General features: G+C 39.5%; 75 non-coding genes across 75 annotated transcripts; all 75 read right to left on the reverse strand.

The window, feature by feature from the left end:
* Positions 1–167: 167 nt before the first annotated feature.
* trnac-gca (transfer RNA cysteine (anticodon GCA)) lies at positions 168–239 on the reverse strand. The gene has a single exon. It is a non-coding gene; the product is annotated as a tRNA-Cys (tRNA).
* Positions 240–428: 189 nt separating this feature from the next.
* On the reverse strand, positions 429–500 carry trnac-gca (transfer RNA cysteine (anticodon GCA)). The gene has a single exon. It is a non-coding gene; the product is annotated as a tRNA-Cys (tRNA).
* Positions 501–689: 189 nt separating this feature from the next.
* On the reverse strand, positions 690–761 carry trnac-gca (transfer RNA cysteine (anticodon GCA)). Its single transcript has one exon. It is a non-coding gene; the product is annotated as a tRNA-Cys (tRNA).
* A 189-nt stretch (positions 762–950) lies between these two features.
* Positions 951–1,022, reverse strand: trnac-gca (transfer RNA cysteine (anticodon GCA)). The gene has a single exon. It is a non-coding gene; the product is annotated as a tRNA-Cys (tRNA).
* A 189-nt stretch (positions 1,023–1,211) lies between these two features.
* trnac-gca (transfer RNA cysteine (anticodon GCA)) lies at positions 1,212–1,283 on the reverse strand. The gene has a single exon. It is a non-coding gene; the product is annotated as a tRNA-Cys (tRNA).
* Positions 1,284–1,472: 189 nt separating this feature from the next.
* Positions 1,473–1,544, reverse strand: trnac-gca (transfer RNA cysteine (anticodon GCA)). Its single transcript has one exon. It is a non-coding gene; the product is annotated as a tRNA-Cys (tRNA).
* Positions 1,545–1,733: 189 nt separating this feature from the next.
* On the reverse strand, positions 1,734–1,805 carry trnac-gca (transfer RNA cysteine (anticodon GCA)). The gene has a single exon. It is a non-coding gene; the product is annotated as a tRNA-Cys (tRNA).
* A 450-nt stretch (positions 1,806–2,255) lies between these two features.
* trnac-gca (transfer RNA cysteine (anticodon GCA)) lies at positions 2,256–2,327 on the reverse strand. Its single transcript has one exon. It is a non-coding gene; the product is annotated as a tRNA-Cys (tRNA).
* Positions 2,328–2,516: 189 nt separating this feature from the next.
* Positions 2,517–2,588, reverse strand: trnac-gca (transfer RNA cysteine (anticodon GCA)). Its single transcript has one exon. It is a non-coding gene; the product is annotated as a tRNA-Cys (tRNA).
* A 189-nt stretch (positions 2,589–2,777) lies between these two features.
* Positions 2,778–2,849, reverse strand: trnac-gca (transfer RNA cysteine (anticodon GCA)). Its single transcript has one exon. It is a non-coding gene; the product is annotated as a tRNA-Cys (tRNA).
* A 189-nt stretch (positions 2,850–3,038) lies between these two features.
* On the reverse strand, positions 3,039–3,110 carry trnac-gca (transfer RNA cysteine (anticodon GCA)). The gene has a single exon. It is a non-coding gene; the product is annotated as a tRNA-Cys (tRNA).
* A 658-nt stretch (positions 3,111–3,768) lies between these two features.
* On the reverse strand, positions 3,769–3,840 carry trnac-gca (transfer RNA cysteine (anticodon GCA)). Its single transcript has one exon. It is a non-coding gene; the product is annotated as a tRNA-Cys (tRNA).
* A 317-nt stretch (positions 3,841–4,157) lies between these two features.
* Positions 4,158–4,229, reverse strand: trnac-gca (transfer RNA cysteine (anticodon GCA)). The gene has a single exon. It is a non-coding gene; the product is annotated as a tRNA-Cys (tRNA).
* Positions 4,230–4,418: 189 nt separating this feature from the next.
* trnac-gca (transfer RNA cysteine (anticodon GCA)) lies at positions 4,419–4,490 on the reverse strand. Its single transcript has one exon. It is a non-coding gene; the product is annotated as a tRNA-Cys (tRNA).
* Positions 4,491–4,679: 189 nt separating this feature from the next.
* On the reverse strand, positions 4,680–4,751 carry trnac-gca (transfer RNA cysteine (anticodon GCA)). The gene has a single exon. It is a non-coding gene; the product is annotated as a tRNA-Cys (tRNA).
* Positions 4,752–4,887: 136 nt separating this feature from the next.
* On the reverse strand, positions 4,888–4,959 carry trnac-gca (transfer RNA cysteine (anticodon GCA)). The gene has a single exon. It is a non-coding gene; the product is annotated as a tRNA-Cys (tRNA).
* A 189-nt stretch (positions 4,960–5,148) lies between these two features.
* trnac-gca (transfer RNA cysteine (anticodon GCA)) lies at positions 5,149–5,220 on the reverse strand. Its single transcript has one exon. It is a non-coding gene; the product is annotated as a tRNA-Cys (tRNA).
* A 317-nt stretch (positions 5,221–5,537) lies between these two features.
* trnac-gca (transfer RNA cysteine (anticodon GCA)) lies at positions 5,538–5,609 on the reverse strand. The gene has a single exon. It is a non-coding gene; the product is annotated as a tRNA-Cys (tRNA).
* Positions 5,610–5,798: 189 nt separating this feature from the next.
* trnac-gca (transfer RNA cysteine (anticodon GCA)) lies at positions 5,799–5,870 on the reverse strand. Its single transcript has one exon. It is a non-coding gene; the product is annotated as a tRNA-Cys (tRNA).
* A 450-nt stretch (positions 5,871–6,320) lies between these two features.
* Positions 6,321–6,392, reverse strand: trnac-gca (transfer RNA cysteine (anticodon GCA)). The gene has a single exon. It is a non-coding gene; the product is annotated as a tRNA-Cys (tRNA).
* Positions 6,393–6,581: 189 nt separating this feature from the next.
* On the reverse strand, positions 6,582–6,653 carry trnac-gca (transfer RNA cysteine (anticodon GCA)). The gene has a single exon. It is a non-coding gene; the product is annotated as a tRNA-Cys (tRNA).
* A 450-nt stretch (positions 6,654–7,103) lies between these two features.
* trnac-gca (transfer RNA cysteine (anticodon GCA)) lies at positions 7,104–7,175 on the reverse strand. Its single transcript has one exon. It is a non-coding gene; the product is annotated as a tRNA-Cys (tRNA).
* Positions 7,176–7,364: 189 nt separating this feature from the next.
* trnac-gca (transfer RNA cysteine (anticodon GCA)) lies at positions 7,365–7,436 on the reverse strand. The gene has a single exon. It is a non-coding gene; the product is annotated as a tRNA-Cys (tRNA).
* Positions 7,437–7,727: 291 nt separating this feature from the next.
* On the reverse strand, positions 7,728–7,799 carry trnac-gca (transfer RNA cysteine (anticodon GCA)). Its single transcript has one exon. It is a non-coding gene; the product is annotated as a tRNA-Cys (tRNA).
* A 450-nt stretch (positions 7,800–8,249) lies between these two features.
* Positions 8,250–8,321, reverse strand: trnac-gca (transfer RNA cysteine (anticodon GCA)). Its single transcript has one exon. It is a non-coding gene; the product is annotated as a tRNA-Cys (tRNA).
* A 189-nt stretch (positions 8,322–8,510) lies between these two features.
* On the reverse strand, positions 8,511–8,582 carry trnac-gca (transfer RNA cysteine (anticodon GCA)). The gene has a single exon. It is a non-coding gene; the product is annotated as a tRNA-Cys (tRNA).
* A 189-nt stretch (positions 8,583–8,771) lies between these two features.
* On the reverse strand, positions 8,772–8,843 carry trnac-gca (transfer RNA cysteine (anticodon GCA)). Its single transcript has one exon. It is a non-coding gene; the product is annotated as a tRNA-Cys (tRNA).
* Positions 8,844–9,293: 450 nt separating this feature from the next.
* trnac-gca (transfer RNA cysteine (anticodon GCA)) lies at positions 9,294–9,365 on the reverse strand. Its single transcript has one exon. It is a non-coding gene; the product is annotated as a tRNA-Cys (tRNA).
* Positions 9,366–9,554: 189 nt separating this feature from the next.
* trnac-gca (transfer RNA cysteine (anticodon GCA)) lies at positions 9,555–9,626 on the reverse strand. The gene has a single exon. It is a non-coding gene; the product is annotated as a tRNA-Cys (tRNA).
* A 317-nt stretch (positions 9,627–9,943) lies between these two features.
* On the reverse strand, positions 9,944–10,015 carry trnac-gca (transfer RNA cysteine (anticodon GCA)). Its single transcript has one exon. It is a non-coding gene; the product is annotated as a tRNA-Cys (tRNA).
* A 189-nt stretch (positions 10,016–10,204) lies between these two features.
* On the reverse strand, positions 10,205–10,276 carry trnac-gca (transfer RNA cysteine (anticodon GCA)). Its single transcript has one exon. It is a non-coding gene; the product is annotated as a tRNA-Cys (tRNA).
* A 189-nt stretch (positions 10,277–10,465) lies between these two features.
* Positions 10,466–10,537, reverse strand: trnac-gca (transfer RNA cysteine (anticodon GCA)). The gene has a single exon. It is a non-coding gene; the product is annotated as a tRNA-Cys (tRNA).
* Positions 10,538–10,673: 136 nt separating this feature from the next.
* trnac-gca (transfer RNA cysteine (anticodon GCA)) lies at positions 10,674–10,745 on the reverse strand. Its single transcript has one exon. It is a non-coding gene; the product is annotated as a tRNA-Cys (tRNA).
* A 189-nt stretch (positions 10,746–10,934) lies between these two features.
* trnac-gca (transfer RNA cysteine (anticodon GCA)) lies at positions 10,935–11,006 on the reverse strand. Its single transcript has one exon. It is a non-coding gene; the product is annotated as a tRNA-Cys (tRNA).
* Positions 11,007–11,323: 317 nt separating this feature from the next.
* trnac-gca (transfer RNA cysteine (anticodon GCA)) lies at positions 11,324–11,395 on the reverse strand. Its single transcript has one exon. It is a non-coding gene; the product is annotated as a tRNA-Cys (tRNA).
* Positions 11,396–11,584: 189 nt separating this feature from the next.
* On the reverse strand, positions 11,585–11,656 carry trnac-gca (transfer RNA cysteine (anticodon GCA)). The gene has a single exon. It is a non-coding gene; the product is annotated as a tRNA-Cys (tRNA).
* A 189-nt stretch (positions 11,657–11,845) lies between these two features.
* On the reverse strand, positions 11,846–11,917 carry trnac-gca (transfer RNA cysteine (anticodon GCA)). The gene has a single exon. It is a non-coding gene; the product is annotated as a tRNA-Cys (tRNA).
* A 189-nt stretch (positions 11,918–12,106) lies between these two features.
* trnac-gca (transfer RNA cysteine (anticodon GCA)) lies at positions 12,107–12,178 on the reverse strand. Its single transcript has one exon. It is a non-coding gene; the product is annotated as a tRNA-Cys (tRNA).
* A 189-nt stretch (positions 12,179–12,367) lies between these two features.
* trnac-gca (transfer RNA cysteine (anticodon GCA)) lies at positions 12,368–12,439 on the reverse strand. The gene has a single exon. It is a non-coding gene; the product is annotated as a tRNA-Cys (tRNA).
* Positions 12,440–12,628: 189 nt separating this feature from the next.
* On the reverse strand, positions 12,629–12,700 carry trnac-gca (transfer RNA cysteine (anticodon GCA)). The gene has a single exon. It is a non-coding gene; the product is annotated as a tRNA-Cys (tRNA).
* A 189-nt stretch (positions 12,701–12,889) lies between these two features.
* trnac-gca (transfer RNA cysteine (anticodon GCA)) lies at positions 12,890–12,961 on the reverse strand. Its single transcript has one exon. It is a non-coding gene; the product is annotated as a tRNA-Cys (tRNA).
* A 189-nt stretch (positions 12,962–13,150) lies between these two features.
* Positions 13,151–13,222, reverse strand: trnac-gca (transfer RNA cysteine (anticodon GCA)). Its single transcript has one exon. It is a non-coding gene; the product is annotated as a tRNA-Cys (tRNA).
* A 189-nt stretch (positions 13,223–13,411) lies between these two features.
* Positions 13,412–13,483, reverse strand: trnac-gca (transfer RNA cysteine (anticodon GCA)). Its single transcript has one exon. It is a non-coding gene; the product is annotated as a tRNA-Cys (tRNA).
* A 189-nt stretch (positions 13,484–13,672) lies between these two features.
* trnac-gca (transfer RNA cysteine (anticodon GCA)) lies at positions 13,673–13,744 on the reverse strand. Its single transcript has one exon. It is a non-coding gene; the product is annotated as a tRNA-Cys (tRNA).
* Positions 13,745–13,933: 189 nt separating this feature from the next.
* On the reverse strand, positions 13,934–14,005 carry trnac-gca (transfer RNA cysteine (anticodon GCA)). The gene has a single exon. It is a non-coding gene; the product is annotated as a tRNA-Cys (tRNA).
* Positions 14,006–14,194: 189 nt separating this feature from the next.
* On the reverse strand, positions 14,195–14,266 carry trnac-gca (transfer RNA cysteine (anticodon GCA)). Its single transcript has one exon. It is a non-coding gene; the product is annotated as a tRNA-Cys (tRNA).
* A 189-nt stretch (positions 14,267–14,455) lies between these two features.
* trnac-gca (transfer RNA cysteine (anticodon GCA)) lies at positions 14,456–14,527 on the reverse strand. The gene has a single exon. It is a non-coding gene; the product is annotated as a tRNA-Cys (tRNA).
* Positions 14,528–14,716: 189 nt separating this feature from the next.
* Positions 14,717–14,788, reverse strand: trnac-gca (transfer RNA cysteine (anticodon GCA)). Its single transcript has one exon. It is a non-coding gene; the product is annotated as a tRNA-Cys (tRNA).
* A 189-nt stretch (positions 14,789–14,977) lies between these two features.
* Positions 14,978–15,049, reverse strand: trnac-gca (transfer RNA cysteine (anticodon GCA)). The gene has a single exon. It is a non-coding gene; the product is annotated as a tRNA-Cys (tRNA).
* A 189-nt stretch (positions 15,050–15,238) lies between these two features.
* On the reverse strand, positions 15,239–15,310 carry trnac-gca (transfer RNA cysteine (anticodon GCA)). Its single transcript has one exon. It is a non-coding gene; the product is annotated as a tRNA-Cys (tRNA).
* A 189-nt stretch (positions 15,311–15,499) lies between these two features.
* Positions 15,500–15,571, reverse strand: trnac-gca (transfer RNA cysteine (anticodon GCA)). Its single transcript has one exon. It is a non-coding gene; the product is annotated as a tRNA-Cys (tRNA).
* A 317-nt stretch (positions 15,572–15,888) lies between these two features.
* On the reverse strand, positions 15,889–15,960 carry trnac-gca (transfer RNA cysteine (anticodon GCA)). The gene has a single exon. It is a non-coding gene; the product is annotated as a tRNA-Cys (tRNA).
* Positions 15,961–16,149: 189 nt separating this feature from the next.
* On the reverse strand, positions 16,150–16,221 carry trnac-gca (transfer RNA cysteine (anticodon GCA)). The gene has a single exon. It is a non-coding gene; the product is annotated as a tRNA-Cys (tRNA).
* A 190-nt stretch (positions 16,222–16,411) lies between these two features.
* trnac-gca (transfer RNA cysteine (anticodon GCA)) lies at positions 16,412–16,483 on the reverse strand. Its single transcript has one exon. It is a non-coding gene; the product is annotated as a tRNA-Cys (tRNA).
* Positions 16,484–16,672: 189 nt separating this feature from the next.
* trnac-gca (transfer RNA cysteine (anticodon GCA)) lies at positions 16,673–16,744 on the reverse strand. The gene has a single exon. It is a non-coding gene; the product is annotated as a tRNA-Cys (tRNA).
* Positions 16,745–16,933: 189 nt separating this feature from the next.
* On the reverse strand, positions 16,934–17,005 carry trnac-gca (transfer RNA cysteine (anticodon GCA)). The gene has a single exon. It is a non-coding gene; the product is annotated as a tRNA-Cys (tRNA).
* A 451-nt stretch (positions 17,006–17,456) lies between these two features.
* trnac-gca (transfer RNA cysteine (anticodon GCA)) lies at positions 17,457–17,528 on the reverse strand. The gene has a single exon. It is a non-coding gene; the product is annotated as a tRNA-Cys (tRNA).
* A 188-nt stretch (positions 17,529–17,716) lies between these two features.
* On the reverse strand, positions 17,717–17,788 carry trnac-gca (transfer RNA cysteine (anticodon GCA)). The gene has a single exon. It is a non-coding gene; the product is annotated as a tRNA-Cys (tRNA).
* Positions 17,789–18,660: 872 nt separating this feature from the next.
* On the reverse strand, positions 18,661–18,732 carry trnac-gca (transfer RNA cysteine (anticodon GCA)). Its single transcript has one exon. It is a non-coding gene; the product is annotated as a tRNA-Cys (tRNA).
* A 658-nt stretch (positions 18,733–19,390) lies between these two features.
* On the reverse strand, positions 19,391–19,462 carry trnay-gua (transfer RNA tyrosine (anticodon GUA)). The gene has a single exon. It is a non-coding gene; the product is annotated as a tRNA-Tyr (tRNA).
* Positions 19,463–19,651: 189 nt separating this feature from the next.
* On the reverse strand, positions 19,652–19,723 carry trnac-gca (transfer RNA cysteine (anticodon GCA)). The gene has a single exon. It is a non-coding gene; the product is annotated as a tRNA-Cys (tRNA).
* A 450-nt stretch (positions 19,724–20,173) lies between these two features.
* On the reverse strand, positions 20,174–20,245 carry trnac-gca (transfer RNA cysteine (anticodon GCA)). Its single transcript has one exon. It is a non-coding gene; the product is annotated as a tRNA-Cys (tRNA).
* A 189-nt stretch (positions 20,246–20,434) lies between these two features.
* trnac-gca (transfer RNA cysteine (anticodon GCA)) lies at positions 20,435–20,506 on the reverse strand. The gene has a single exon. It is a non-coding gene; the product is annotated as a tRNA-Cys (tRNA).
* Positions 20,507–20,956: 450 nt separating this feature from the next.
* Positions 20,957–21,028, reverse strand: trnac-gca (transfer RNA cysteine (anticodon GCA)). The gene has a single exon. It is a non-coding gene; the product is annotated as a tRNA-Cys (tRNA).
* A 189-nt stretch (positions 21,029–21,217) lies between these two features.
* Positions 21,218–21,289, reverse strand: trnac-gca (transfer RNA cysteine (anticodon GCA)). Its single transcript has one exon. It is a non-coding gene; the product is annotated as a tRNA-Cys (tRNA).
* A 189-nt stretch (positions 21,290–21,478) lies between these two features.
* trnac-gca (transfer RNA cysteine (anticodon GCA)) lies at positions 21,479–21,550 on the reverse strand. The gene has a single exon. It is a non-coding gene; the product is annotated as a tRNA-Cys (tRNA).
* A 450-nt stretch (positions 21,551–22,000) lies between these two features.
* trnac-gca (transfer RNA cysteine (anticodon GCA)) lies at positions 22,001–22,072 on the reverse strand. The gene has a single exon. It is a non-coding gene; the product is annotated as a tRNA-Cys (tRNA).
* Positions 22,073–22,262: 190 nt separating this feature from the next.
* Positions 22,263–22,334, reverse strand: trnac-gca (transfer RNA cysteine (anticodon GCA)). The gene has a single exon. It is a non-coding gene; the product is annotated as a tRNA-Cys (tRNA).
* A 711-nt stretch (positions 22,335–23,045) lies between these two features.
* On the reverse strand, positions 23,046–23,117 carry trnac-gca (transfer RNA cysteine (anticodon GCA)). The gene has a single exon. It is a non-coding gene; the product is annotated as a tRNA-Cys (tRNA).
* A 189-nt stretch (positions 23,118–23,306) lies between these two features.
* trnac-gca (transfer RNA cysteine (anticodon GCA)) lies at positions 23,307–23,378 on the reverse strand. Its single transcript has one exon. It is a non-coding gene; the product is annotated as a tRNA-Cys (tRNA).
* Positions 23,379–23,567: 189 nt separating this feature from the next.
* On the reverse strand, positions 23,568–23,639 carry trnac-gca (transfer RNA cysteine (anticodon GCA)). Its single transcript has one exon. It is a non-coding gene; the product is annotated as a tRNA-Cys (tRNA).
* Positions 23,640–24,089: 450 nt separating this feature from the next.
* On the reverse strand, positions 24,090–24,161 carry trnac-gca (transfer RNA cysteine (anticodon GCA)). Its single transcript has one exon. It is a non-coding gene; the product is annotated as a tRNA-Cys (tRNA).
* A 711-nt stretch (positions 24,162–24,872) lies between these two features.
* trnac-gca (transfer RNA cysteine (anticodon GCA)) lies at positions 24,873–24,944 on the reverse strand. Its single transcript has one exon. It is a non-coding gene; the product is annotated as a tRNA-Cys (tRNA).
* A 450-nt stretch (positions 24,945–25,394) lies between these two features.
* Positions 25,395–25,466, reverse strand: trnac-gca (transfer RNA cysteine (anticodon GCA)). Its single transcript has one exon. It is a non-coding gene; the product is annotated as a tRNA-Cys (tRNA).
* A 189-nt stretch (positions 25,467–25,655) lies between these two features.
* Positions 25,656–25,727, reverse strand: trnac-gca (transfer RNA cysteine (anticodon GCA)). The gene has a single exon. It is a non-coding gene; the product is annotated as a tRNA-Cys (tRNA).
* Positions 25,728–26,315: the final 588 nt, after the last annotated feature.

The following is a 26,315-nucleotide window of genomic DNA, read 5'->3' on the forward strand; positions in this document are numbered from 1 at the left end:
TCAAATTAGTCGACAAATACAATTTTGTATACGTCAGATAGGGGGCACCCAGAGTTGAACTGGGGACCTCTTGATCTGTTAGAGAGTTAGAGACAACAATCTATGTTCAACTGAGCAAGATATTACATTAAAATCTGTCGACAAATACATTATTGTATACATCAGTTAGGGGGCACCCAGAGTTGAACTGGGGACCTCTTGATCTGCAGTCAAATGCTCTGCCACTGAGCTATACCCCCTTTCCAAATGACTTACTTTAAACTGAAAATTCGATGTTGTTTTTCTGTCAAAACAGCATAGAGTAAACTTAACACAAACAACATCACCGTGTTTCCCTGACTCTGAAGTTAGAGACAACAATCTATGATCAGCTGATCGAGATATTACGTTCAAATTAGTCGACAAATACAATTTTATATACGTCAGATAGGGGGCACCCAGAGTTGAACTGGGGACCTCTTGATCTGCAGTCAAATGCTCTGCCACTGAGCTATACCCCCTTTCCAATTGAATTGCTTTAAACTGAAAATTCAACGATTTTTTTCTGTCAAAACAGCATAGAGTAAACTCAACGCAAACAACATGGCCGCGTTTCCCTGACTTTCAAGTTAGAGACAACAATCTATGATCAACTGAGCGAGATATTACATTAAAACTTAACGACAAATACAATTTTGTATCCATCATTTAGGGGGCACCCAGAGTTGAACTGGGGACCTCTTGATCTGCAGTCAAATGCTCTGCCACTGAGCTATACCCCCTTTCCAATTGAGTGGCTTTAAACTGAAAATTCAACGATGTTTTTCTGTCAAAACAGCATAGAGTAAACTCAACGCAAACAACATGGCCGCGTTTCCCTGACTTTCAAGTTAGAGACAACAATCTATGTTCAACTGAGCAAGATATCACATTAAAATCTGTCGACAAATACATTATTGTATACATCAGTTAGGGGGCACCCAGAGTTGAACTGGGGACCTCTTGATCTGCAGTCAAATGCTCTGCCACTGAGCTATACCCCCTTTCCATTTGAGTTGCTTTAAACTGAAAATTGGATGATGTTTTTCTGTCAAAACAGCATAGAGTAAACTTAACACAAACAACATCACCATGTTTCCTTGACTCTCAAGTTAGAGACAACAATCTATGATCAACTGAGCGAGATATTACGTTAAATTTAGTCGAAAAATACAATTTTGTATCCATCATTTAGGGGGCACCCAGAGTTGAACTGGGGACCTCTTGATCTGCAGTCAAATGCTATGCCACTGAGCTATACCCCCTTTGCAATTGAGTGGCTTTAAACTGAAAATTCAACAATGTTTTTCTGTCAAAACAGCATAGAGTAAACTCTACACAAACAACATGGCCGCGTTTCCCTGACTTTCAAGTTAGAGACAACAATCTATGTTCAACTGAGCAAGATATTACATTAAAATCTGTCGACAAATACATTATTGTATACATCAGTTAGGGGGCACCCAGAGTTGAACTGGGGACCTCTTGATCTGCAGTCAAATGCTCTGCCACTGAGCTATACCCCCTTTCCAATTGACTTACTTTAAACTGAAAATTCGATGTTGTTTTTCTGTCAAAACAGCATAGAGTAAACTTAACACAAACAACATCACCGTGTTTCCCTGACTCTGAAGTTAGAGACAACAATCTATGATCAGCTGATCGAGATATTACGTTCAAATTAGTCGACAAATACAATTTTGTATACGTCAGATAGGGGGCACCCAGAGTTGAACTGGGGACCTCTTGATCTGCAGTCAAATGCTCTGCCACTGAGCTATACCCCCTTTCCAATTGAGTGGCTTTAAACTGAAAATTCGATTATGTTTTTCTGTCAAAACAGCTTAGAGAAAACTCAATACAAACAACATCGCCGTGTTTCCCTGACTCTCAAGTTTGAGACAACAATCTATGATCAACTGAGCGAGATATTAAATTAAAACTTAGCGACAAATACATTTTTGTATACATCAGTTAGGGGGCACCCAGAGTTGAACTGGGGACCTCTTGATCTGCAGTCAAATGCTCTGCGACTGAGCTATACCCCCTTTGCATTTGACTTACTTTAAACTGAAAATTCGATGATGTTTTTCTGTCAAAACAGCATAGAGTATACTTAACACAAACAACATCACCGTGTTTCCCTGACTCTCAAGTTAGAGACAACAAGCTATTATCAACTGAGCGAGATATTACTTTAAATTCAGCAGACAAATACAATTTTATATCCATCAGTTAGGGGGCACCCAGAGTTGAACTGGGGACCTCTTGATCTGCAGTCAAATGCTCTGCCAGTGAGCTATACCCCCTTTCCAAATGACATTCTTTAAACTGAAAATTCGATGTTTTTTTTCTGTCAAAACAGCATAGAGCAAACTCAACACAAACAACATCGCCGTGGTTCCCTGACTCTCAAGTTAGAGATAACAATCTATGATCAGCTGAGCGAGATATTACGTTTAATATAGTCGACAAATACAATTTTGTATACGTCAGATAGGGGGCACCCAGAGTTGAACTGGGGACCTCTTGATCTGCAGTCAAATGCTCTGCCACTGAGCCATACCCCCTTTCCATTTGAGTTGCTTTAAACTGAAAATTGGATGATGTTTTTCTGTCAAAACAGCATAGAGTAAACTTAACACAAACAACATCACCGTGTTTCCTTGACTCTCAAGTTAGAGACAACAATCTATGATCAACTGAGCGAGATATTACGTTAAATTTAGTCGAAAAATACAATTTTGTATCCATCATTTAGGGGGCACCCAGAGTTGAACTAGGGACCTCTTGATCTGCAGTCAAATGCTCTGCCACTGAGCTATACCCCCTTTCCAATTGAGTGGCTTTAAACTGAAAATTCAACGATGTTTTTCTGTCAAAACAGCATAGAGTAAACTCAACGCAAACAACATGGCCGCGTTTCCCTGACTTTCAAGTTAGAGACAACAATCTATGTTCAACTGAGCAAGATATTACATTAAAATCTGTCGACAAATAGATTATTGTATACATCAGTTAGGGGGCACCCAGAGTTGAACTGGGGACCTCTTGATCTGCAGTCAAATGCTCTGCCACTGAGCTATACCCCCTTTCCAATTGAGTGGCTTTAAACTGAAATTTCGATGATGTTTTTCTGTCAAAACAGCATAGAGCAAACTTCACACAAACAACATCACCGTGTTTCCCTGACTTTCAAGTTAGAGACAACAATCTATGATCAACTGAGCGAGATATTACATTAAAAATTAAAGACAAATACATTGTTGTATACATCAATTAGGGGGCAGCCAGAGTTGAACTGGGGACCTCTTGATCTGCAGTTAAATACTCTGCCGGTGAGCTATACCCCCGTTCCAATTGACATACTTTAAACTGAAAATTCGTTGATGTTTTTCCGTCAAAACAGCATAGAGTAAACTTAACACAAACAATATCGCTGTGTTTCCCTGACTTTCAAGTTAGAGAAAACAATCTATGATCAAATGTGCGAGATATTACAATAACTTCAGTCGACAAATACAATTTTGTATACATCAGTTAGGGGGCACCCAGAGTTGAACTGCTGACCACTTGATCTGCAGTCAAATACTCTGCCACTGAGCTATACCCCCCAGCATAGAGTAAACTCAACGCAAACAACATGGCCGCGTTTCCCTGACTTTCAAGTTAGAGACAACAATCTATGTTCAACTGAGCAAGATATTACATTAAAATCTGTCGACAAATACATTATTGTATACATCAGTTAGGGGGCACCCAGAGTTGAACTGGGGACCTCTTGATCTGCAGTCAAATGCTCCGCCACTGAGCTATACCCCCTTTCCAATTGACTTACTTTAAACTGAAAATTCGATGTTGTTTTTCTGTCAAAACAGCATAGAGTAAACTTAACACAAACAACATCACCGTGTTTCCCTGACTCTGAAGTTAGAGACAACAATCTATGATCAGCTGATCGAGATATTACGTTCAAATTAGTCGACAAATACAATTTTGTATACGTCAGATAGGGGGCACCCAGAGTTGAACTGGGGACCTCTTGATCTGTTAGAGAGTTAGAGACAACAATCTATGTTCAACTGAGCAAGATATTACATTAAAATCTGTCGACAAATACATTATTGTATACATCAGTTAGGGGGCACCCAGAGTTGAACTGGGGACCTCTTGATCTGCAGTCAAATGCTCTGCCACTGAGCTATACCCCCATTCCAAATGACTTACTTTAAACTGAAAATTCGATGTTGTTTTTCTGTCAAAACAGCATAGAGTAAACTTAACACAAACAACATCACTGTGTTTCCCTGACTCTGAAGTTAGAGACAACAATCTATGATCAGCTGATCGAGATATTACGTTCAAATTAGTCGACAAATACAATTTTATATACGTCAGATAGGGGGCACCCAGAGTTGAACTGGGGACCTCTTGATCTGCAGTCAAATGCTCTGCCACTGAGCTATACCCCCTTTCCAATTGAGTTGCTTTAAACTGAAAATTCAACGATTTTTTTCTGTCAAAACAGCATAGAGTAAACTCAACGCAAACAACATCGCCGTGTTTCCCTGACTCTCAAGTTAGAGACAACAATCTATGATCAACTGAGCGAGATATTACATTAAAACTTAACGACAAATACAATTTTGTATCCATCATTTAGGGGGCACCCAGAGTTGAACTGGGGACCTCTTGATCTGCAGTCAAATGCTCTGCCACTGAGCTATACCCCCCAGCATAGAGTAAACTCAACGCAAACAACATGGCCGCGTTTCCCTGACTTTCAAGTTAGAGACAACAATCTATGTTCAACTGAGCAAGATATCACATTAAAATCTGTCGACAAATACATTATTGTATACATCAGTTAGGGGGCACCCAGAGTTGAACTAGGGACCTCTTGATCTGCAGTCAAATGCTCTGCCACTGAGCTATACCCCCATTACAATTGAGTGGCTTTAAACTGAAAATTCAACGATGTTTTTCTGTCAAAACAGCATAGAGTAAACTCAACACAAACAACATGGCCGCGTTTCCCTGACTTTCAAGTTAGAGACAACAATCTATGTTCAACTGAGCAAGATATTACATTAAAATCTGTCGACAAATACATTATTGTATACATCAGTTAGGGGGCACCCAGAGTTGAACTGGGGACCTCTTGATCTGCAGTCAAATGCTCCGCCACTGAGCTATACCCCCTTTCCAATTGACTTACTTTAAACTGAAAATTCGATGTTGTTTTTCTGTCAAAACAGCATAGAGTAAACTTAACACAAACAACATCACCGTGTTTCCCTGACTCTGAAGTTAGAGACAACAATCTATGATCAGCTGATCGAGATATTACGTTCAAATTAGTCGACAAATACAATTTTGTATACGTCAGATAGGGGGCACCCAGAGTTGAACTGGGGACCTCTTGATCTGTTAGAGAGTTAGAGACAACAATCTATGTTCAACTGAGCAAGATATTACATTAAAATCTGTCGACAAATACATTATTGTATACATCAGTTAGGGGGCACCCAGAGTTGAACTGGGGACCTCTTGATCTGCAGTCAAATGCTCTGCCACTGAGCTATACCCCCTTTCCAATTGACTTACTTTAAACTGAAAATTCGATGTTGTTTTTCTGTCAAAACAGCATAGAGTAAACTTAACACAAACAACATCACCGTGTTTCCCTGACTCTGAAGTTACAGACAACAATCTATGATCAGCTGATCGAGATATTACGTTCAAATTAGTCGACAAATACAATTTTGTATACGTCAGATAGGGGGCACCCAGAGTTGAACTGGGGACCTCTTGATCTGCAGTCAAATGCTCTGCCACTGAGCTATACCCCCTTTCCAATTGAGTGGCTTTAAACTGAAAATTCGATTATGTTTTTCTGTCAAAACAGCTTAGAGAAAACTCAATACAAACAACATCGCCGTGTTTCCCTGACTCTCAAGTTTGAGACAACAATCTATGATCAACTGAGCGAGATATTAAATTAAAACTTAGCGACAAATACATTTTTGTATACATCAGTTAGGGGGCACCCAGAGTTGAACTGGGGACCTCTTGATCTGCAGTCAAATGCTCTGCGACTGAGCTATACCCCCTTTGCATTTGACTTACTTTAAACTGAAAATTCGATGATGTTTTTCTGTCAAAACAGCATAGAGTATACTTAACACAAACAACATCACCGTGTTTCCCTGATTCTCAAGTTAGAGACAACAAGCTATTATCAACTGAGCGAGATATTACTTTAAATTCAGCAGACAAATACAATTTTATATCCATCAGTTAGGGGGCACCCAGAGTTGAACTGGGGACCTCTTGATCTGCAGTCAAATGCTCTGCCACTGAGCTATACCCCCTTTCCAAATGACATACTTTAAACTGAAAATTCGATGTTTTTTTTCTGTCAAAACAGCATAGAGCAAACTCAACACAAACAACATCGCCGTGGTTCCCTGACTCTCAAGTTAGAGATAACAATCTATGATCAGCTGAGCGAGATATTACGTTAAATTTAGTCGACAAATACAATTTTGTATACGTCAGATAGGGGGCACCCAGAGTTGAACTGGGGACCTCTTGATCTGCAGTCAAATGCTCTGCCACTGAGCTATACCCCCATTCCAATTGAGTGGCTTTAAACTGAAAATTCGATCATGTTTTTCTGTCAAAACAGCTTAGAGTAAACTTAACACAAACAATATCGCTGTGTTTCCCTGACTTTCAAGTTAGAGACAACAATCTATGTTCAACTGAGCAAGATATTACATTAAAATCTGTCGACAAATACATTATTGTATACATCAGTTAGGGGGCACCCAGAGTTGAACTGGGGACCTCTTGATCTGCAGTCAAATGCTCTGCCACTGAGCTAAACCCCCTTTCCATTTGAGTTGCTTTAAACTGAAAATTGGATGATGTTTTTCTGTCAAAACAGCATAGAGTAAACTTAACACAAACAACATCACCGTGTTTCCTTGACTCTCAAGTTAGAGACAACAATCTATGATCAACTGAGCGAGATATTACGTTAAATTTAGTCGAAAAATACAATTTTGTATCCATCATTTAGGGGGCACCCAGAGTTGAACTGGGGACCTCTTGATCTGCAGTCAAATGCTCTGCCACTGAGCTATACCCCCTTTCCAATTAAGTGGCTTTAAACTGAAAATTCAACGATGTTTTTCTGTCAAAACAGCATAGAGTAAACTCAACACAAACAACATGGCCGCGTTTCCCTGACTTTCAAGTTAGAGACAACAATCTATGTTCAACTGAGCAAGATATTACATTAAAATCTGTCGACAAATACATTATTGTATACATCAGTTAGGGGGCACCCAGAGTTGAACTGGGGACCTCTTGATCTGCAGTCAAATGCTCCGCCACTGAGCTATACCCCCTTTCCAATTGACTTACTTTAAACTGAAAATTCGATGTTGTTTTTCTGTCAAAACAGCATAGAGTAAACTTAACACAAACAACATCACCGTGTTTCCCTGACTCTGAAGTTAGAGACAACAATCTATGATCAGCTGATCGAGATATTACGTTCAAATTAGTCGACAAATACAATTTTGTATACGTCAGATAGGGGGCACCCAGAGTTGAACTGGGGACCTCTTGATCTGTTAGAGAGTTAGAGACAACTACGTTAAATTTAGTCGACAAATACAATTTTGGATCCATCAGTTAGGGGGCACCCAGAGTTGAACTGGGGACCTCTTGATCTGCAGTCAAATGCTCTGCCACTGAGCTATACCCCCATTCCAATTGAGTGGCTTTAAACTGAAAATTCGATTATGTTTTTCTGTCAAAACAGCTTAGAGTAAACTTAACACAAACAATATCGCTGTGTTTCCCTGACTTTCAAGTTAGAGACAACAATCTATTATCAACTGAGCGAGATATTACAATAAATTCTGACATCAACTACTTTTTTGTATACATCAGTTATGGGGCACCCAGTGTTGAACTGGGGACCTCTTGATCTGCAGTCAAATGCTCTGCCACTGAGCCATACCCCCTTTCCATTTGAGTTGCTTTAAACTGAAAATTGGATGATGTTTTTCTGTCAAAACAGCATAGAGTAAACTTAACACAAACAACATCACCATGTTTCCTTGACTCTCAAGTTAGAGACAACAATCTATGATCAACTGAGCGAGATATTACGTTAAATTTAGTCGAAAAATACAATTTTGTATCCATCATTTAGGGGGCACCCAGAGTTGAACTGGGGACCTCTTGATCTGCAGTCAAATGCTCTGCCACTGAGCTATACCCCCTTTCCAATTGAGTGGCTTTAAACTGAAAATTCAACAATGTTTTTCTGTCAAAACAGCATAGAGTAAACTCTACACAAACAACATGGCCGCGTTTCCCTGACTTTCAAGTTAGAGACAACAATCTATGTTCAACTGAGCAAGATATTACGTTAAATTTAGTCGACAAATACAATTTTGGATCCATCAGTTAGGGGGCACCCAGAGTTGAACTGGGGACCTCTTGATCTGCAGTCAAATGCTCTGCCACTGAGCTATACCCCCATTCCAATTGAGTGGCTTTAAACTGAAAATTCGATGTTGTTTTTCTGTCAAAACAGCATAGAGTAAACTTAACACAAACAACATCACCGTGTTTCCCTGACTCTGAAGTTAGAGACAACAATCTATGATCAGCTGATCGAGATATTACGTTCAAATTAGTCGACAAATACAATTTTGTATACGTCAGATAGGGGGCACCCAGAGTTGAACTGGGGACCTCTTGATCTGCAGTCAAATGCTCTGCCACTGAGCTATACCCCCTTTCCAATTGAGTGGCTTTAAACTGAAAATTCGATTATGTTTTTCTGTCAAAACAGCTTAGAGAAAACTCAATACAAACAACATCGCCGTGTTTCCCTGACTCTCAAGTTTGAGACAACAATCTATGATCAACTGAGCGAGATATTAAATTAAAACTTAGCGACAAATACATTTTTGTATACATCAGTTAGGGGTCACCCAGAGTTGAACTGGGGACCTCTTGATCTGCAGTCAAATGCTCTGCGACTGAGCTATACCCCCTTTGCATTTGACTTACTTTAAACTGAAAATTCGATGATGTTTTTCTGTCAAAACAGCATAGAGTATACTTAACACAAACAACATCACCGTGTTTCCCTGACTCTCAAGTTAGAGACAACAAGCTATGATCAACTGAGCGAGATATTACTTTAAATTCAGCAGACAAATACAATTTTATATCCATCAGTTAGGGGGCACCCAGAGTTGAACTAGGGACCTCTTGATCTGCAGTCAAATGCTCTGCCACTGAGCTATACCCCCATTCCAATTGAGTGGCTTTAAACTGAAAATTCAACGATGTTTTTCTGTCAAAACAGCATAGAGTAAACTCAACACAAACAACATGGCCGCGTTTCCCTGACTTTCAAGTTAGAGACAACAATCTATGTTCAACTGAGCAAGATATTACATTAAAATCTGTCGACAAATACATTATTGTATACATCAGTTAGGGGGCACCCAGAGTTGAACTGGGGACCTCTTGATCTGCAGTCAAATGCTCTGCCACTGAGCTATACCCCCTTTCCAATTGACTTACTTTAAACTGAAAATTCGATGTTGTTTTTCTGTCAAAACAGCATAGAGTAAACTTAACACAAACAACATCACCGTGTTTCCCTGACTCTGAAGTTAGAGACAACAATCTATGATCAGCTGATCGAGATATTACGTTCAAATTAGTCGACAAATACAATTTTGTATACGTCAGATAGGGGGCACCCAGAGTTGAACTGGGGACCTCTTGATCTGTTAGAGAGTTAGAGACAACAATCTATGTTCAACTGAGCAAGATATTACATTAAAATCTGTCGACAAATACATTATTGTATACATCAGTTAGGGGGCACCCAGAGTTGAACTGGGGACCTCTTGATCTGCAGTCAAATGCTCTGCCACTGAGCTATACCCCCTTTCCAAATGACTTACTTTAAACTGAAAATTCGATGTTGTTTTTCTGTCAAAACAGCATAGAGTAAACTTAACACAAACAACATCACCGTGTTTCCCTGACTCTGAATTTAGAGACAACAATCTATGATCAGCTGATCGAGATATTACGTTCAAATTAGTCGACAAATACAATTTTATATACATCAGATAGGGGGCACCCAGAGTTGAACTGGGGACCTCTTGATCTGCAGTCAAATGCTCTGCCACTGAGCTATACCCCCTTTCCAATTGAGTTACTTTAAACTGAAAATTCAACGATTTTTTTCTGTCAAAACAGCATAGAGTAAACTCAACGCAAACAACATGGCCGCGTTTCCCTGACTCTCAAGTTAGAGACAACAATCTATGATCAACTGAGCGAGATATTACATTAAAACTTAACGACAAATACAATTTTGTATCCATCATTTAGGGGGCACCCAGAGTTGAACTGGGGACCTCTTGATCTGCAGTCAAATGCTCTGCCACTGAGCTATACCCCCCAGCATAGAGTAAACTCAACGCAAACAACATGGCCGCGTTTCCCTGACTTTCAAGTTAGAGACAACAATCTATGTTCAACTGAGCAAGATATCACATTAAAATCTGTCGACAAATACATTATTGTATACATCAGTTAGGGGGCACCCAGAGTTGAACTAGGGACCTCTTGATCTGCAGTCAAATGCTCTGCCACTGAGCTATACCCCCATTCCAATTGAGTGGCTTTAAACTGAAAATTCAACGATGTTTTTCTGTCAAAACAGCATAGAGTAAACTCAACACAAACAACATGGCCGCGTTTCCCTGACTTTCAAGTTAGAGACAACAATCTATGTTCAACTGAGCAAGATATTACATTAAAATCTGTCGACAAATACATTATTGTATACATCAGTTAGGGGGCACCCAGAGTTGAACTGGGGACCTCTTGATCTGCAGTCAAATGCTCCGCCACTGAGCTATACCCCCTTTCCAATTGACTTACTTTAAACTGAAAATTCGATGTTGTTTTTCTGTCAAAACAGCATAGAGTAAACTTAACACAAACAACATCACCGTGTTTCCCTGACTCTGAAGTTAGAGACAACAATCTATGATCAGCTGATCGAGATATTACGTTCAAATTAGTCGACAAATACAATTTTGTATACGTCAGATAGGGGGCACCCAGAGTTGAACTGGGGACCTCTTGATCTGTTAGAGAGTTAGAGACAACAATCTATGTTCAACTGAGCAAGATATTACATTAAAATCTGTCGACAAATACATTATTGTATACATCAGTTAGGGGGCACCCAGAGTTGAACTGGGGACCTCTTGATCTGCAGTCAAATGCTCTGCCACTGAGCTATACCCCCTTTCCAAATGACTTACTTTAAACTGAAAATTCGATGTTGTTTTTCTGTCAAAACAGCATAGAGTAAACTTAACACAAACAACATCACCGTGTTTCCCTGACTCTGAAGTTAGAGACAACAATCTATGATCAGCTGATCGAGATATTACGTTCAAATTAGTCGACAAATACAATTTTATATACGTCAGATAGGGGGCACCCAGAGTTGAACTGGGGACCTCTTGATCTGCAGTCAAATGCTCTGCCACTGAGCTATACCCCCTTTCCAATTGAGTTGCTTTAAACTGAAAATTCAACGATTTTTTTCTGTCAAAACAGCATAGAGTAAACTCAACGCAAACAACATGGCCGCGTTTCCCTGACTTTCAAGTTAGAGACAACAATCTATGATCAACTGAGCGAGATATTACATTAAAACTTAATGACAAATACAATTTTGTATCCATCATTTAGGGGGCACCCAGAGTTGAACTGGGGACCTCTTGATCTGCAGTCAAATGCTCTGCCACTGAGCTATACCCCCTTTCCAATTGAGTGGCTTTAAACTGAAAATTCAACGATGTTTTTCTGTCAAAACAGCATAGAGTAAACTCAACGCAAACAACATGGCCGCGTTTCCCTGACTTTCAAGTTAGAGACAACAATCTATGTTCAACTGAGCAAGATATTACATTAAAATCTGTCGACAAATACATTATTGTATACATCAGTTAGGGGGCACCCAGAGTTGAACTGGGGACCTCTTGATCTGCAGTCAAATGCTCTGCCACTGAGCTATACCCCCTTTCCATTTGAGTTGCTTTAAACTGAAAATTGGATGATGTTTTTCTGTCAAAACAGCATAGAGTAAACTTAACACAAACAACATCACCATGTTTCCTTGACTCTCAAGTTAGAGACAACAATCTATGATCAACTGAGCGAGATATTACGTTAAATTTAGTCGAAAAATACAATTTTGTATCCATCATTTAGGGGGCACCCAGAGTTGAACTGGGGACCTCTTGATCTGCAGTCAAATGCTCTGCCACTGAGCTATACCCCCTTTCCAATTGAGTGGCTTTAAACTGAAAATTCAACAATGTTTTTCTGTCAAAACAGCATAGAGTAAACTCTACACAAACAACATGGCCGCGTTTCCCTGACTTTCAAGTTAGAGACAACAATCTATGTTCAACTGAGCAAGATATTACATTAAAATCTGTCGACAAATACATTATTGTATACATCAGTTAGGGGGCACCCAGAGTTGAACTGGGGACCTCTTGATCTGCAGTCAAATGCTCTGCCACTGAGCTATACCCCCTTTCCAAATGACTTACTTTAAACTGAAAATTCGATGTTGTTTTTCTGTCAAAACAGCATAGAGTAAACTTAACACAAACAACATCACCGTGTTTCCCTGACTCTGAAGTTAGAGACAACAATCTATGATCAGCTGATCGAGATATTACGTTCAAATTAGTCGACAAATACAATTTTATATACGTCAGATAGGGGGCACCCAGAGTTGAACTGGGGACCTCTTGATCTGCAGTCAAATGCTCTGCCACTGAGCTATACCCCCTTTCCAATTGAGTTGCTTTAAACTGAAAATTCAACGATTTTTTTCTGTCAAAACAGCATAGAGTAAACTCAACGCAAACAACATCGCCGTGTTTCCCTGACTCTCAAGTTAGAGACAACAATCTATGATCAACTGAGCGAGATATTACATTAAAACTTAACGACAAATACAATTTTGTATCCATCATTTAGGGGGCACCCAGAGTTGAACTGGGGACCTCTTGATCTGCAGTCAAATGCTCTGCCACTGAGCTATACCCCCTTTCCAATTGAGTGGCTTTAAACTGAAAATTCAACGATGTTTTTCTGTCAAAACAGCATAGAGTAAACTCAACGCAAACAACATGGCCGCGTTTCCCTGACTTTCAAGTTAGAGACAACAATCTATGTTCAACTGAGCAAGATATTACATTAAAATCTGTCGACAAATACATTATTGTATACATCAGTTAGGGGGCACCCAGAGTTGAACTGGGGACCTCTTGATCTGCAGTCAAATGCTCTGCCACTGAGCTATACCCCCTTTCCATTTGAGTTGCTTTAAACTGAAAATTGGATGATGTTTTTCTGTCAAAACAGCATAGAGTAAACTTAACACAAACAACATCACCATGTTTCCTTGACTCTCAAGTTAGAGACAACAATCTATGATCAACTGAGCGAGATATTACGTTAAATTTAGTCGAAAAATACAATTTTGTATCCATCATTTAGGGGGCACCCAGAGTTGAACTGGGGACCTCTTGATCTGCAGTCAAATGCTCTGCCACTGAGCTATACCCCCTTTCCAATTGAGTGGCTTTAAACTGAAAATTCAACAATGTTTTTCTGTCAAAACAGCATAGAGTAAACTCTACACAAACAACATGGCCGCGTTTCCCTGACTTTCAAGTTAGAGACAACAATCTATGTTCAACTGAGCAAGATATTACATTAAAATCTGTCGACAAATACATTATTGTATACATCAGTTAGGGGGCACCCAGAGTTGAACTGGGGACCTCTTGATCTGCAGTCAAATGCTCTGCCACTGAGCTATACCCCCTTTCCAATTGACTTACTTTAAACTGAAAATTCGATGTTGTTTTTCTGTCAAAACAGCATAGAGTAAACTTAACACAAACAACATCACCGTGTTTCCCTGACTCTGAAGTTAGAGCCAACAATCTATGATCAGCTGATCGAGATATTACGTTCAAATTAGTCGACAAATACAATTTTGTATACGTCAGATAGGGGGCACCCAGAGTTGAACTGGGGACCTCTTGATCTGCAGTCAAATGCTCTGCCACTGAGCTATACCCCCTTTCCAATTGAGCGGCTTTAAACTGAAAATTCGATTATGTTTTTCTGTCAAAACAGCATAGAGTATACTTAACACAAACAACATCACCGTGTTTCCCTGACTCTCAAGTTAGAGACAACAAGCTATTATCAACTGAGCGAGATATTACTTTAAATTCAGCAGACAAATACATTTTTATATCCATCAGTTAGGGGGCACCCAGAGTTGAACTGGGGACCTCTTGATCTGCAGTCAAATGCTCTGCCACTGAGCTATACCCCCTTTCCAAATGACATACTTTAAACTGAAAATTCGATGTTTTTTTTCTGTCAAAACAGCATAGAGCAAACTCAACACAAACAACATCGCCGTGGTTCCCTGACTCTCAAGTTAGAGATAACAATCTATGATCAGCTGAGCGAGATATTACGTTAAATTTAGTCGACAAATACAATTTTGTATACGTCAGATAGGGGGCACCCAGAGTTGAACTGGGGACCTCTTGATCTGCAGTCAAATGCTCTGCCACTGAGCTATACCCCCATTCCAATTGAGTGGCTTTAAACTGAAAATTCGATCATGTTTTTCTGTCAAAACAGCTTAGAGTAAACTTAACACAAACAATATCGCTGTGTTTCCCTGACTTTCAAGTTAGAGACAACAATCTATGTTCAACTGAGCAAGATATTACATTAAAATCTGTCGACAAATACATTATTGTATACATCAGTTAGGGGGCACCCAGAGTTGAACTGGGGACCTCTTGATCTGCAGTCAAATGCTCTGCCACTGAGCTATACCCCCTTTCCAATTGAGTGGCTTTAAACTGAAATTTCGATGATGTTTTTCTGTCAAAACAGCATAGAGTAAACTTAACACAAACAACATCACCGTGTTTCCCTGACTCTGAAGTTAGAGACAACAATCTATGATCAACTGAGCGAGATATTACGTTAAATTTAGTCGACAAATACAATTTTGTATCCATCAGTTAGGGGGCACCCAGAGTTGAACTGGGGACCTCTTAATCTGCAGTCAAATGCTCTGCCACTGAGCCATACCCCCTTTCCATTTGAGTTGCTTTAAACTGAAAATTGGATGATGTTTTTCTGTCAAAACAGCATAGAGTAAACTTAACACAAACAACATCACCGTGTTTCCTTGACTCTCAAGTTAGAGACAACAATCTATGATCAACTGAGCGAGATATTACGTTAAATTTAGTCGAAAAATACAATTTTGTATCCATCATTTAGGGGGCACCCAGAGTTGAACTGGGGACCTCTTGATCTGCAGTCAAATGCTCTGCCACTGAGCTATACCCCCTTTTCAATTAAGTGGCTTTAAACTGAAAATTCAACGATGTTTTTCTGTCAAAACAGCATAGAGTAAACTCAACACAAACAACATGGCCGCGTTTCCCTGACTTTCAAGTTAGAGACAACAATCTATGATCAGCTGATCGAGATATTACGTTCAAATTAGTCGACAAATACAATTTTGTATACGTCAGATAGGGGGCACCCAGAGTTGAACTGGGGACCTCTTGATCTGTTAGAGAGTTAGAGACAACAATCTATGTTCAACTGAGCAAGATATTACATTAAAATCTGTCGACAAATACATTATTGTATACATCAGTTAGGGGGCACCCAGAGTTGAACTGGGGACCTCTTGATCTGCAGTCAAATGCTCTGCCACTGAGCTATACCCCCTTTCCAAATGACTTACTTTAAACTGAAAATTCGATGTTGTTTTTCTGTCAAAACAGCATAGAGTATACTTAACACAAACAACATCACCGTGTTTCCCTGACTCTCAAGTTAGAGACAACAAGCTATGATCAACTGAGCGAGATATTACTTTAAATTCAGCAGACCAATACAATTTTATATCCATCAGTTAGGGGGCACCCAGAGTTGAACTGGGGACCTCTTGATCTGCAGTCAAATGCTCTGCCAGTGAGCTATACCCCCTTTCCAAATGACATACTTTAAACTGAAAATTCGATGTTTTTTTTTCTGTCAAAACAGCATAGAGCAAACTCAACACAAACAACATCGCCGTGGTTCCCTGACTCTCAAGTTAGAGATAACAATCTATGATCAGCTGAGCGAGATATTACGTTCAATTTAGTCGACAAATACAATTTTGTATACGTCAGATAGGGGGCACCCAGAGTTGAACTGGGGACCTCTTGATCTGCAGTCAAATGCTCTGCCACTGAGCTATACCCCCATTCCAATTGAGTGGCTTTAAACTGAAAATTCGATCATGTTTTTCTGTCAAAACAGCTTAGAGTAAACTTAACACAAACAATATCGCTGTGTTTCCCTGACTTTCAAGTTAGAGACAACAATCTATGTTCAACTGAGCAAGATATTACATTAAAATCTGTCGACAAATACATTATTGTATACATCAGTTAGGGGGCACCCAGAGTTGAACTGGGGACCTCTTGATCTGCAGTCAAATGCTCTGCCACTGAGCTATACCCCCTTTCCAATTGAGTGGCTTTAAACTGAAATTTCGATGATGTTTTTCTGTCAAAACAGCATAGAGCAAACTTCACACAAACAACATCACCGTGTTTCCCTGACTCTGAAGTTAGAGACAACAATCTATGATCAACTGAGCGAGATATTACGTTAAATTTAGTCGACAAATACAATATTGGATCCATCAGTTAGGGGGCACCCAGAGTTGAACTGGGGACCTCTTGATCTGCAGTCAAATGCTCTGCCACTGAGCTATACCCCCATTCCAATTGAGTGGCTTTTAAACTGAAAATTCGATTATGTTTTTCTGTCAAAACAGCTTAGAGTAAACTTAACACAAACAATATCGCTGTGTTTCCCTGACTTTCAAGTTAGAGACAACAATCTATTATCAACTGAGCGAGATATTACAATAAATTCTGACATCAACTACTTTTTTGTATACATCAGTTATGGGGCACCCAGTGTTGAACTGGGGACCTCTTGATCTGCAGTCAAATGCTCTGCCACTGAGCCATACCCCCTTTCCATTCGAGTGGCTTTAAACTGAAAATTGGATGATGTTTTTCTGTCAAAACAGCATAGAGTAAACTTAACACAAACAACATCACCATGTTTCCTTGACTCTCAAGTTAGAGACAACAATCTATGATCAACTGAGCGAGATATTACGTTAAATTTAGTCGAAAAATACAATTTTGTATCCATCATTTAGGGGGCACCCAGAGTTGAACTGGGGACCTCTTGATCTGCAGTCAAATGCTCTGCCACTGAGCTATACCCCTTTCCAATTGAGTGGCTTTAAACTGAAAATTCAACAATGTTTTTCTGTCAAAACAGCATAGAGTAAACTCTACACAAACAACATGGCCGCGTTTCCCTGACTTTCAAGTTAGAGACAACAATCTATGTTCAACTGAGCAAGATATTACGTTAAATTTAGTCGACAAATACAATTTTGGATCCATCAGTTAGGGGGCACCCAGAGTTGAACTGGGGACCTCTTGATCTGCAGTCAAATGCTCTGCCACTGAGCTATACCCCCTTTCCAATTGAGTGGCTTTAAACTGAAAATTCGATTATGTTTTTCTGTCAAAACAGCTTAGAGAAAACTCAATACAAACAACATCGCCGTGTTTCCCTGACTCTCAAGTTTGAGACAACAATCTATGATCAACTGAGCGAGATATTAAATTAAAACTTAGCGACAAATACATTTTTGTATACATCAGTTAGGGGGCACCCAGAGTTGAACTGGGGACCTCTTGATCTGCAGTCAAATGCTCTGCGACTGAGCTATACCCCCTTTGCATTTGACTTACTTTAAACTGAAAATTCGATGATGTTTTTCTGTCAAAACAGCATAGAGTATACTTAACACAAACAACATCACCGTGTTTCCCTGACTCTCAAGTTAGAGACAACAAGCTATGATCAACTGAGCGAGATATTACTTTAAATTCAGCAGACAAATACAATTTTGTATCCATCAGTTATGGGGCACCCAGAGTTGAACTGGGGACCTCTTGATCTGCAGTCATATGCTCTGCCACTGAGCTATACCCCCTTTCCAAATTACATACTTTAAACTGAAAATTCGATGTTTTTTTTCTGTCAAAACAGCATAGAGCAAACTCAACACAAACAACATCGCCGTGGTTCCCTGACTCTCAAGTTAGAGATAACAATCTATGATCAGCTGAGCGAGATATTACGTTCAATATAGTCGATTTTTTTTACATTATTACATTAAAATATGTCGACAAATACATTATTGTATACATCAGTTAGGGGGCACCCAGAGTTGAACTGGGGACCTCTTGATCTGTTAGAGAGTCAGAGACAACAATCTATGATCAGCTGATCGAGATATTACGTTCAAATTAGTCGACAAATACAATTTTGTATACGTCAGATAGGGGGCACCCAGAGTTGAACTGGGGACCTCTTGATCTGCAGTCAAATGCTCTGCCACTGAGCTATACCCCCTTTCCAATTGAGTGGCTTTAAACTGAAAATTCAACGATGTTTTTCTGTCAAAACAGCATAGAGTAAACTCAACGCAAACAACATGGCCGCGTTTCCCTGACTTTCAAGTTAGAGACAACAATCTATGATCAACTGAGCGAGATATTACATTAAAAATTAAAGACAAATACATTGTTGTATACATCAATTAGGGGGCAGCCAGAGTTGAACTGGGGACCTCTTGATCTGCAGTTAAATACTCTGCCGGTGAGCCATACCCCCGTTCCAATTGACATACTTTAAACTGAAAATTCGTTGATGTTTTTCCGTCAAAACAGCATAGAGTAAACTTAACACAAACAATATCGCTGTGTTTCCCTGACTTTCAAGTTAGAGAAAACAATCTATGATCAAATGTGCGAGATATTACAATAACTTCAGTCGACAAATACAATTTTGTATACATCAGTTAGGGGGCACCCAGAGTTGAACTGCTGACCACTTGATCTGCAGTCAAATACTCTGCCACTGAGCTATACCCCCCAGCATAGAGTAAACTCAACGCAAACAACATGGCCGCGTTTCCCTGACTTTCAAGTTAGAGACAACAATCTATGTTCAACTGAGCAAGATATCACATTAAAATCTGTCGACAAATACATTATTGTATACATCAGTTAGAGGGCACCCAGAGTTGAACTGGGGACCTCTTGATCTACAGTCAAATGCTCTGCCACTGAGCTATACCCCCTTTCCAATTGAGTTGCTTTAAACTGAAATTTCGATGATGTTTTTCTGTCAAAACAGCATAGAGCAAACTTCACACAAACAACATCACCGTGTTTCCCTGACTCTGAAGTTAGAGACAACAATCTATGATCAACTGAGCGAGATATTACGTTAAATTTAGTCTACAAATACAATTTTGGATCCATCAGTTAGGGGGCACCCAGAGTTGAACTGGGGACCTCTTGATCTGCAGTCAAATGCTCTGCCACTGAGCTATACCCCCATTCCAATTGAGTGGCTTTAAACTGAAAATTCGATTATGTTTTTCTGTCAAAACAGCTTAGAGTAAACTTAACACAAACAATATCGCTGTGTTTCCCTGACTTTCAAGTTAGAGACAACAATCTATTATCAACTGAGCTAGATATTACATTAAATTCTGACATCAACTACTTTATTGTATACATCAGTTATGGGGCACCCAGTGTTGAACTGGGGACCTCTTGATCTGCAGTCAAATGCTCTGCCACTGAGCCATACCCCCTATCCATTTGAGTTGCTTTAAACTGAAAATTGGATGATGTTTTTCTGTCAAAACAGCATAGAGTAAACTTAACACAAACAACATCACCGTGTTTCCTTGACTCTCAAGTTAGAGACAACAATCTATGATCAACTGAGCGAGATATTACGTTAAATTTAGTCGAAAAATACAATTTTGTATCCATCATTTAGGGGGCACCCAGAGTTGAACTGGGGACCTCTTGATCTGCAGTCAAATGCTCTGCCACTGAGCTATACCCCCTTTTCAATTGAGTGGCTTTAAACTGAAAATTCAACGATGTTTTTCTGTCAAAACAGCATAGAGTAAACTCAACGCAAACAACATGGCCGCGTTTCCCTGACTTTCAAGTTAGAGACAACAATCTATGTTCAACTGAGCAAGATATTACATTAAAATCTGTCGACAAATAGATTATTGTATACATCAGTTAGGGGGCACCCAGAGTTGAACTGGGGACCTCTTGATCTGCAGTCAAATGCTCTGCCACTGAGCTATACCCCCTTTCCAGTTGAGTGGCTTTAAACTGATAATTCAACAATGTTTTTCTGTCAAAACAGCATAGAGTAAACTCTACACAAACAACATGGCCGCGTTTCCCTGACTTTCAAGTTAGAGACAACAATCTATGTTCAACTGAGCAAGATATTACATTAAAATCTGTCGTCAAATACATTATTGTATACATCAGTTAGGGGGCACCCAGAGTTGAACTGGCGACCTCTTAATCTGCAGTCAAATGCTCTGCCACTGAGCTATACCCCCTTTCCAATTGACTTACATTAAACTGAAAATTCGATGTTGTTTTTCTGTCAAAACAGCATAGAGTAAACTTAACACAAACAACATCACCGTGTTTCCCTGACTCTGAAGTTAGAGACAACAATCTATGATCAGCTGATCGAGATATTACGTTCAAATTAGTCGACAAATACAATTTTGTATACGTCAGATAGGGGGCACCCAGAGTTGAACTGGGGACCTCTTGATCTGCAGTCAAATGCTCTGCCACTGAGCTATACCCCCTTTCCAATTGAGTGGCTTTAAACTGAAAATTCGATTATGTTTTTCTGTCAAAACAGCTTAGAGAAAACTCAATACAAACAACATCGCCGTGTTTCCCTGACTCTCAAGTTTGAGACAACAATCTATGATCAACTGAGCGAGATATTACATTAAAACTTAACGACAAATACATTTTTGTATACATCAGTTAGGGGGCACCCAGAGTTGAACTGGGGACCTCTTGATCTGCAGTCAAATGCTCTGCCACTGAGCTATACCCCCTGTTCAATTGACTTACTTTAAATTGAAAATTCGATGTTGTTTTTCTGTCAAAACAGCATAGAGTAAACTTAACGCAAACAACATCACCGTGTTTCCCTGACTCTGAAGTTAGAGACAACAATCTATGATCAACTGAGCGAGATATTACGTTAAATTTAGTCGACAAATACAATTTTGGATCCATTAGTTAGGGGGCACCCAGAGTTGAACTGGGGACCTCTTGATCTGCAGTCAAATGCTCTGCCACTGAGCTATACCCCCATTCCAATTGAGTGGCTTTAAACTGAAAATCCGATTATGTTTTTCTGTCAAAACAGCTTAGAGTAAACTTAACACAAACAATATCGCTGTGTTTCCCTGACTTTCAAGTTAGAGACAACAATCTATTATCAACTGAGCGAGATATTACATTAAATTCTGACATCAACTACTTTTTGTATACATCAGTTATGGGGCACCCAGTGTTGAACTGGGGACCTCTTGATCTGCAGTCAAATGCTCTGCCACTGAGCCATACTCCCTTTCCATTTGAGTTGCTTTAAACTGAAAATTGGATGATGTTTTTCTGTCAAAACAGCATAGAGTAAACTTAACACAAACAACATCACCGTGTTTCCTTGACTCTCAAGTTAGAGGACAACAATCTATGATCAACTGAGCGAGATATTACGTTAAATTTAGTCGAAAAATACAATTTTGTATCCATCATTTAGGGGGCACCCAGAGTTGAACTGGGGACCTCTTGATCTGCAGTCAAATGCTCTGCCACTGAGCTATACCCCCTTTGCAATTGAGTGGCTTTAAACTGAAAATTCAACAATGTTTTTTCTGTCAAAACAGCATAGAGTAAACTCAACACAAATAACATGGCCGCGTTTCCCTGACTTTCAAGTTAGAGACAACAATCTATGTTCAACTGAGTAAGACATTACATTAATATCTGTCGACAAATACATTATTGTATACATCAGTTAGGGGGCACCCAGAGTTGAACTGGGGACCTCTTGATCTGCAGTCAAATGCTCTGCCACTGAGCTATACCCCCTTTCCAATTGAGTAGCTTTAAACTGAAATTTCGATGATGTTTTTCTGTCAAAACAGCATAGAGCAAACTTCACACAAACAACATCACCGTGTTTCCCTGACTTTCAAGTTAGAGACAACAATCTATGATCAACTGAGCGAGATATTACATTAAAAATTAAAGACAAATACATTGTTGTATACATCAATTAGGGGGCAGCCAGAGTTGAACTGGGGACCTCTTGATCTGCAGTTAAATACTCTGCCTGTGAGCTATACCCCCTTTCCAATAGACTTACTTTAAACTGAAAATTTGTTGATGTTTTTCCGTCAAAACAGCATAGAGTAAACTTAACACAAACAACATCACCGTGTTTCCCTGACTCTGAAGTTAGAGACAACAATCTATGATCAACTGAGCGAGATATTACGTTAAATTTAGTCGACAAATACAATTTTGGATCCATTAGTTAGGGGGCACCCAGAGTTGAACTGGCGACCTCTTAATCTGCAGTCAAATGCTCTGCCACTGAGCTATACCCCCTTTCCAATTGACTTACATTAAACTGAAAATTCGATGTTGTTTTTCTGTCAAAACAGCATAGAGTAAACTTAACACAAACAACATCACCGTGTTTCCCTGACTCTGAAGTTAGAGACAACAATCTATGATCAGCTGATCGAGATATTACGTTCAAATTAGTCGACAAATACAATTTTGTATACGTCAGATAGGGGGCACCCAGAGTTGAACTGGGGACCTCTTGATCTGCAGTCAAATGCTCTGCCACTGAGCTATACCCCCTTTCCAATTGAGTGGCTTTAAACTGAAAATTCGATTATGTTTTTCTGTCAAAACAGCTTAGAGAAAACTCAATACAAACAACATCGCCGTGTTTCCCTGACTCTCAAGTTTGAGACAACAATCTATGATCAACTGAGCGAGATATTACATTAAAACTTAACGACAAATACATTTTTGTATACATCAGTTAGGGGGCACCCAGAGTTGAACTGGGGACCTCTTGATCTGCAGTCAAATGCTCTGCCACTGAGCTATACCCCCTGTTCAATTGACTTACTTTAAATTGAAAATTCGATGTTGTTTTTCTGTCAAAACAGCATAGAGTAAACTTAACGCAAACAACATCACCGTGTTTCCCTGACTCTGAAGTTAGAGACAACAATCTATGATCAACTGAGCGAGATATTACGTTAAATTTAGTCGACAAATACAATTTTGGATCCATTAGTTAGGGGGCACCCAGAGTTGAACTGGGGACCTCTTGATCTGCAGTCAAATGCTCTGCCACTGAGCTATACCCCCATTCCAATTGAGTGGCTTTAAACTGAAAATCCGATTATGTTTTTCTGTCAAAACAGCTTAGAGTAAACTTAACACAAACAATATCGCTGTGTTTCCCTGACTTTCAAGTTAGAGACAACAATCTATTATCAACTGAGCGAGATATTACATTAAATTCTGACATCAACTACTTTTTTGTATACATCAGTTATGGGGCACCCAGTGTTGAACTGGGGACCTCTTGATCTGCAGTCAAATGCTCTGCCACTGAGCCATACTCCCTTTCCATTTGAGTTGCTTTAAACTGAAAATTGGATGATGTTTTTCTGTCAAAACAGCATAGAGTAAACTTAACACAAACAACATCACCGTGTTTCCTTGACTCTCAAGTTAGAGACAACAATCTATGATCAACTGAGCGAGATATTACGTTAAATTTAGTCGAAAAATACAATTTTGTATCCATCATTTAGGGGGCACCCAGAGTTGAACTGGGGACCTCTTGATCTGCAGTCAAATGCTCTGCCACTGAGCTATACCCCCTTTGCAATTGAGTGGCTTTAAACTGAAAATTCAACAATGTTTTTCTGTCAAAACAGCATAGAGTAAACTCAACACAAATAACATCGCCGCGTTTCCCTGACTTTCAAGTTAGAGACAACAATCTATGTTCAACTGAGTAAGACATTACATTAATATCTGTCGACAAATACATTATTGTATACATCAGTTAGGGGGCACCCAGAGTTGAACTGGGGACCTCTTGTTCTGCAGTCAAATGCTCTGCCACTGAGCTATACCCCCTTTCCAATTGAGTAGCTTTAAACTGAAATTTCGATGATGTTTTTCTGTCAAAACAGCATAGAGCAAACTTCACACAAACAACATCACCGTGTTTCCCTGACTTTCAAGTTAGAGACAACAATCTATGATCAACTGAGCGAGATATTACATTAAAAATTAAAGACAAATACATTGTTGTATACATCAATTAGGGGGCAGCCAGAGTTGAACTGGGGACCTCTTGATCTGCAGTTAAATACCCTGCCTGTGAGCTATACCCCCTTTCCAATTGACTTACTTTAAACTGAAAATTTGTTGATGTTTTTCCGTCAAAACAGCATAGAGTAAACTTAACACAAACAACATCACCGTGTTTCCCTGACTCTGAAGTTAGAGACAACAATCTATGATCAACTGAGCGAGATATTACGTTAAATTTAGTCGACAAATACAATTTTGGATCCATTAGTTAGGGGGCACCCAGAGTTGAACTGGGGACCTCTTGATCTGCAGTCAAATGCTCTGCCACTGAGCTATACCCCCATTCCAATTGAGTGGCTTTAAACTGAAAATCCGATTATGTTTTTCTGTCAAAACAGCTTAGAGTAAACTTAACACAAACAATATCGCTGTGTTTCCCTGACTTTCAAGTTAGAGACAACAATCTATTATCAACTGAGCGAGATATTACATTAAATTCTGACATCAACTACTTTTTTGTATACATCAGTTATGGGGCACCCAGTGTTGAACTGGGGACCTCTTGATCTGCAGTCAAATGCTCTGCCACTGAGCCATACTCCCTTTCCATTTGAGTTGCTTTAAACTGAAAATTGGATGATGTTTTTCTGTCAAAACAGCATAGAGTAAACTTAACACAAACAACATCACCGTGTTTCCTTGACTCTCAAGTTAGAGACAACAATCTATGATCAACTGAGCGAGATATTACGTTAAATTTAGTCGAAAAATACAATTTTGTATCCATCATTTAGGGGGCACCCAGAGTTGAACTGGGGACCTCTTGATCTGCAGTCAAATGCTCTGCCACTGAGCTATACCCCCTTTGCAATTGAGTGGCTTTAAACTGAAAATTCAACAATGTTTTTCTGTCAAAACAGCATAGAGTAAACTCAACACAAATAACATGGCCGCGTTTCCCTGACTTTCAAGTTAGAGACAACAATCTATGTTCAACTGAGTAAGACATTACATTAATATCTGTCGACAAATACATTATTGTATACATCAGTTAGGGGGCACCCAGAGTTGAACTGGGGACCTCTTGATCTGCAGTCAAATGCTCTGCCACTGAGCTATACCCCCTTTCCAATTGAGTAGCTTTAAACTGAAATTTCGATGATGTTTTTCTGTCAAAACAGCATAGAGCAAACTTCACACAAACAACATCACCGTGTTTCCCTGACTTTCAAGTTAGAGACAACAATCTATGATCAACTGAGCGAGATATTACATTAAAAATTAAAGACAAATACATTGTTGTATACATCAATTAGGGGGCAGCCAGAGTTGAACTGGGGACCTCTTGATCTGCAGTTAAATACTCTGCCTGTGAGCTATACCCCCTTTCCAATTGACTTACTTTAAACTGAAAATTTGTTGATGTTTTTCCGTCAAAACAGCATAGAGTAAACTTAACACAAACAACATCACCGTGTTTCCCTGACTCTGAAGTTAGAGACAACAATCTATGATCAACTGAGCGAGATATTACGTTAAATTTAGTCGACAAATACAATTTTGGATCCATTAGTTAGGGGGCACCCAGAGTTGAACTGGCGACCTCTTAATCTGCAGTCAAATGCTCTGCCACTGAGCTATACCCCCTTTCCAATTGACTTACATTAAACTGAAAATTCGATGTTGTTTTTCTGTCAAAACAGCATAGAGTAA

Source organism: Gadus chalcogrammus, chromosome 22 (assembly GCF_026213295.1).
Source record: "Gadus chalcogrammus isolate NIFS_2021 chromosome 22, NIFS_Gcha_1.0, whole genome shotgun sequence".
Lineage (NCBI taxonomy): Eukaryota > Metazoa > Chordata > Actinopteri > Gadiformes > Gadidae > Gadus > Gadus chalcogrammus.